Below are 6,324 nucleotides of genomic sequence, written 5' to 3' on the forward strand. Positions count from 1 at the left end.
TCCAGGCCTTGGCGACATATATAGAGACGTGACTGTATTGACCCCTTGAATCGTTCCATCGCCCACAATGGAACGGTATCGACCACTTTGGGAAGCTCTGTTTTAGATCGAGATTAGGTAGATCGACTAGTTTCTGCGGAAGAAGCATCACGAATCAATTTCTATTCTAATAGTTGGTACCCTATTCATATGAAATCAGAGTCAGATCATACTGATGCTTTTTCCCGACCGCGATATGAAAACACTAATATAGACTCTGGTTCCTGATGTTATTATTGACACTGTAACAAAATTTCAATGAAACAGTCTGCAAAATTGAAAAATTGTTTTCTCTAACAATTTAATTGTTAGAATATTGAAGAATATGATGACCAAATTGTTTCAGCTAATAAATACAGTTCCTTGGAAATACAGTATTGCTTTGTTTAATAGCTCCTGCATTTCCAACACAAAATTATCTTTAGACTGTAATAAAACATTTATCGCCCAAAATACGAATTACACTTTTAAGAGATAACGCGAGAATTATTTGTCACGTTCTTCCTGGAGTGTGTCATTTAAAAGGAGGACACAACTGTGGTAATCATTAGATAGAGAGAAACTTCGGAGTACCCTAACGCAATCATGATCCGCAAGCTGAAGTTCCCTTTCCTACTTGTTTGCCTCGTGCTGTTGTCAGGATTTTTCATGGAATCGGCACAAGCAGAATTGTCTGTAAGTTAAAGCATATTTTAGATTTTCATGTTATATTTTTAATGAATGCGTGTCTTTCCTTTTGGACTTGCAATGAATAATTGTATTGTCGTTTGTTTCCATAGAGAAAGAAAAGAGATGCTAGGTATCTACCTACCAAATAATAAATACGTGGGATTGCTTTGTGAGTTGCGTTTATGTTTAATAATAAATATTTCTTAGACTAGAACACAACTTTACGAGAATAATAAAAATTCTGCGCATTTCTCTTGTTACATGCAGTGCCAGAGGATAATGATTCTCCCAAATGGCAACACCATCGTGAAATGGACTCTAAGTGCAGATATACAATGTTCTTGACAATGTAATAAAATTTTAATAAAGCAATCTGTACGATTAAATAAATTCTTTCGCTTAACAATTTCATTGTTTGAACATTCATCCAACACTTTATACGTATACTGGAGAAAGGTGTAGTTGCATTCGAAAATTTAGACAGTTTATTGAAAATACAACACTTTTTCAACCGCTCCGATTCTTCCAACACGCAGTCTCGCTCTAATGTAAAAATATTATAACAGTCATGCTATTAGTCTATTACCTCACCTCACGTTCTTCACGAAAATTGCATAGAGATAAACATTTATGGCAGTAAGCATTATTTGTAACCCTCTTCCCGAAGTGTCTCATATAAGAGGAGCACACAATAGTGACAATCATTGACTCAAGAAACTTCGGAGTACTCTAACGCAACCATGATCCGAAAGCTGAAGTTCCCTTTCTTACTTGTCTGCATCATTCTATTGTCAGGATTTATCATGAAACCGGCACAAGCAAGCTTCAAGTGTGATGTATATTTTACATTTTATGCTATACTTGTAATAAATATGTGTGTTTTCATATGGACTTGAAATGATTCGTTGCATTATGTTCCCAGTGGTATATAAGATGGTTGTGTGACTTCGCAAGGGATCTGGGGAAATGTCCCCCAGATATTAAAAGAATTTGTAAGGTACGTTTATGTTTAATTACCGATATCCCTGAATTAATCTTTTTCACACTTTTATGATAAGAATAAAAATTTTATACATTTCTGTTCTTGTATCCAGTGCTAGGGGGCAATGATTTTCGTGAATGACACCGCTATCATGAATGGACTCCAGCTCCAGATGCCTTTATTACTATTGGCGATGTAATGAAATTTCAATAAAACTATCTGTGGAATTAAATGAATTCTATTATTTATCAATTTACTTGTTAAAACGTTAATCCAACGCTGTAAATGTATACTGAAGGAATGTGTAGTGGCATTCGAAAATTTTTACAGTTTATTGAAAATGCAACACTTTTTCTATCGCTCCGGTTTTTTCAACCCGCAGTTTCGTTGTAACATAAAAAAAAACGATCACTGTCGTTCTATCACAGTCGTGTTACCTTGTTGCACGTTCCACACGAAAATTGCATACATATAAACATTTATCGCGCAAAATACAAATTAAGTTATGAAGTGTTCCCGTAAAAAAATTTGTCACGTTTTGCCTCAAGCTTTTGATATAAAAGCAAGGCACAGCAGTGACAATCGTTGACTGAAGAAACTTCAAAGTACGCTAACGCTACCATGATCCGAAAGTTGAAGTTCCCTTTCTTACTTGTCTGGCTCATTCTATTGTCAGGATTTATCATGCAACCGGCACAAGCAAGCTTCAAGTGTGATGTATATTTTACATTTTATGCTATACTTGTAATAAATATGTGTGTTTTCTTATGGACTTGAAATGATTCGTTGCATTATGTTCCCAGTGGTATATAAGATGGTTGTGTGACTTCGCAAGGGATCTGGGGAAATGTCCCCCAGATATTAAAAGAATTTGTCATGTAAGTTTATGTTCAATTACTAGATTGCGGATTTTGCGCATTTCCGACAAAAATGGGTAGGCGTATTTTAAGACAGTAGAAACATTAGAAAAATTTTAAAATGTTGTTACATTATTTTCAAGCTATTAAACATATTAAGAAAGAAAATAAATTTCTATTTCACTCGAATTTGTTGCAATTCAGGTAGAAAATTTTTATTTTGCATAAAGATCCGCAGTCTATTAATTACATACATCTCAGAATTAGACTTCTTCACACTTTTATGATGATAATAAAAATTTTATACATTTATATCCAGTGCTAGAAGACAATGATTTTCGTGAATGGCACCCGCTATCATGAATAGACTGCAGCTCCAGATGCCTCCACTATTATTGACCATGTAATGAAATTTCAATAAATAAATCTGTGCAATTAAATAAATTGTTAGAACATTCACCGAACACTTTATAAGTATACAGGAGGGAGGTGTAGTGGCATTCGAAAATTTGTACAGTTTATTGAAAATACAATACTCTTTTGTTATGGCTCCGATTCTTTCAACCCGCAGTTTCGTTGTAACATAAAAAAAAACGATCACAGTAGTGCTATCACAGTCGTGTTAGCTCGTTTCACGTGCTACACGAAAATTGCATACGAATAAACATTTATCGCACAAATGTACGAATTAAATTATAAAGTGTTCTCGTAAAAAATATTTGTCACGATCTGCCTCAAGTGCTTCATATAAAAGGAAGACACAGCTGTGACAATCATTGGCTCGAGAAACTTCGGAGTACTCTAACGCAACCATGATCCGAAAGCTGAAGTTCCCTTTCCTACTTGTTTGCCTCATTCTATTGTCAGGATTTATCATGGAACCGGCACAAGCAGAGAACTGTGATGTATATATTACATTTTATGCTATACTTGTAATAAATGTGTGACTTATCTTCCGGACTCGTAATGATTCGTTGTATTATTTTCTCAGACTTACAAACAATTAATGTGTGATCTGGCAAAACGAGCGAAGAAGTGTCCCACAGAAATTAAAAATGAGTGTAAGGTACGATTACGTTTAATTACCTACATCTGAGAATTAGTCTTCTTCACACGTTTATGATGATAATGGAAATTGTATACATTTCTGATCTTATATACAGTGTTAGGGGACAATGATTTTCTTGAATGGCAACGCTACCATGAATGGACTCCAGCTCGAGACGCCTCCATTATTATTGGCGATGTAGTGAAATTTCAATAAAGCAATCTGAAAAATGAATTCAATTGTTTTCTTTCTCTCGTTTAACACTAGGTTTACGAGACCCGTCAAAATAGCGGGTTCTGACATTTTTAATTTACAATTAAAGTAATTTGGGCAGCACATTCTCGTTATTTTTATAATGTAATGTAAAATAGCCAGTTTTAGTGCTCCATAAACCTAGTGTTAAAAGTGAATTCGATCTATGTTCTACGAGAAAATGCGATCTAAAACAGAACGTGGATATTCGAGGTTTGAATAATAGGAGTGCCTAGAAATATTAATTGTTACCATTTTCTATGAAGCCAGTTAAATGGGACACAGACATACTGCGTGTAATATCGCGGTAGACGTTCGCCGGATGAAATTACAGTCGAACTCTAATCCAGTCTAATATCGGTATTACCCGGCGTGTCCCCCCCCCCCCCCATCTCCGGAAGATCGCGGTTATGCGAATTCGCGTTCGACAACGGGGTACGCGGGTTCGTTGGCACTTGACCCGGGGTAGGTGTGCCGGCGTGTGATAAATTCGACGATAAATTGATTCGACGGCTAATTATAATAACTCGTCCCAGCGGCGGAAGTCTTGCATCGGCGGGCCTTTGACACGGTACACCAGGTTCACGTGGAACTCCTGGCATGTCATCCATCTCAAGACGTAATCAACACCTCCGAATATCAAAGCTTGATGGGCTCCCAGGAGACCGTCGCCGTCAAGTGCAACTACACAGCAATTTAAATTCGTTAGTTCAACTGTTAACTTTGGAATGCGTTGAATTTTCAATAGGTCGCGTTTGACGGTGCACAGAGATAGACAGCGAACCCGACGCGTGTGCGTTGTCATTTCGAGGATTCCTCTTCGAACCACTCTATAATCTGGTACAGTAATTCCGGGTTAGGTGCTCAGGCAGCTGACACGACTCGGTTTCCTATATGTTCTGAACGGATTCAAATTTGCAGCTTTTGCAGTAGCTTGCTGGATATTTTGTGGAGAACGTTGGAGAAAGAAGTCGAAAGCTGGTTTGTCCATTGTAATCTAAAAAGAGGTCCATTGTAATCGAGTTATAATGCATATTCTAGCTGTAAACGCAACAAAGCGCTCTAAATTAGCCGGGCCACAATACGTGTGTATGTCAAGCCGTGTACAACATAATTCTATACATTATACAGTGTACAACATAATTGTGCATATCATACAGTGTATTGTTGTGTATAGTATACGTATGATACGTTCTATACTATTATACACCGTGTAATGTACACAAACGGTTTATTATAAGATACATGTGTTGCGAAGGACAATGTATACACGCAGCCAGTTAGGATTATAATTAAATATAATTTATAAATAAATAGTACGGAACGAAAGCTGTATAATCTTTACGATTACAAATCGTTATGGTCGTGAGAGAAATACAAGCGTTGCACTCCAGCATTATGCACTGGATGTAATTTTATCTGGAGAGTAGAATTTTTTGTTGTAGATGACGATCAAAAAGAAGTGGACCATCGCTCTTCGACTTATTTGAATTATACAAACAAATGGTATCGATACGAAAGAAGGGAGTTGGTTAACACAAGTATTCTTATTAGCGCGCCTCGTTGGGATTTAATTAAAATTCGGTGAAAAGCGGAACTGTTCGTACGTCTTTGCGCGAGCCGGCGCCATTTCGCGATAATGATACAAATGAAAAATTTCCCGCGTCAAAATGGAATTAGTTGGAATTACACTGTAAATAATAAATGTTACAAGCGGAACGTACACCGGAGCGGCGCGTTGAAATTAAAGCCCCGCGAAATTTTATGCGGAGTTCCCGTCGACTTTGGTTCCGGTCACGTTCTTCCTTGTCAAATCAACGATTATTATGTTCTTTTTTGTTTTATTCAGGGCCCGGGGAGAAAAACAAAAAGAAAAAAAAAAGAAGAAGAAAGCGAAGCCACTACCGCCAACAGGCAGCATTATATTTCCCGCGGGGTATGCTAATTAAATGACTGTCAATTACCCGGGAGCATGTTAAGATTGACTGGAGGCAGACCGATTGACGCTTACCGAGAATGTACGCTGGACGTTTAATCCGCATTGTTCGGTGGAGTAATGGCGGAAGTACTCGACCGACGCGACGTCCTGCGACGTCTGCTTGCGTAAAATCCCTTATTATCTGGCCGACGCTTGCCTCGTTACTTTCCTATTTCCGTGGGCAGCATGTGACACACCGCCAAAAAGAGGACAGTGCTCGCGGAGAAGTGTTAATCGCGTCTGACCGCGAATTATTCCCAAAATGCATGTATGCACCGTTTCGCTCCACGACCTCGTGTTCGATCGGCTGCGTATTTTTAGAGACTGTTTGACGAGGACGTACAATCAAATGACACATTAGAAGAATTTGGTCGATTTAACACTTCAGTCTGCGAATTAAAAAGATTTACAATCTATTTCATCGAAATATATTTCACTGACCATCGACCTCGAATGTTCACTCAAGTCTCAGGGACCTCGTGAAATTAATTTGTACGCC

The 6,324-nt window shown here is 37.8% G+C and overlaps 2 long non-coding RNA genes across 3 annotated transcripts; both read left to right on the forward strand.

Annotated features, from left to right (window-relative positions):
• Positions 1 to 1,392: 1,392 nt before the first annotated feature.
• LOC143353068 (uncharacterized) lies at positions 1,393 to 1,922 on the forward strand. The gene is made up of 3 exons (XR_013082051.1): positions 1,393 to 1,544; positions 1,631 to 1,705; positions 1,803 to 1,922. It is a non-coding gene; the product is annotated as an uncharacterized LOC143353068 (long non-coding RNA).
• Positions 1,923 to 2,250: 328 nt separating this feature from the next.
• LOC143353069 (uncharacterized) lies at positions 2,251 to 3,829 on the forward strand. 2 transcript variants are annotated; one of them, XR_013082052.1, is made up of 5 exons: positions 2,251 to 2,407; positions 2,494 to 2,568; positions 2,867 to 3,452; positions 3,539 to 3,613; positions 3,711 to 3,829. It is a non-coding gene; the product is annotated as an uncharacterized LOC143353069 (long non-coding RNA). The 2 variants fall into 2 exon arrangements; XR_013082053.1 differs by lacking the exons at positions 2,251 to 2,407; positions 2,494 to 2,568 and having other exon boundaries at positions 3,177 to 3,452.
• Positions 3,830 to 6,324: the final 2,495 nt, after the last annotated feature.

Source organism: Halictus rubicundus, chromosome 4 (assembly GCF_050948215.1).
Source record: "Halictus rubicundus isolate RS-2024b chromosome 4, iyHalRubi1_principal, whole genome shotgun sequence".
Classification (NCBI taxonomy): domain Eukaryota; kingdom Metazoa; phylum Arthropoda; class Insecta; order Hymenoptera; family Halictidae; genus Halictus; species Halictus rubicundus.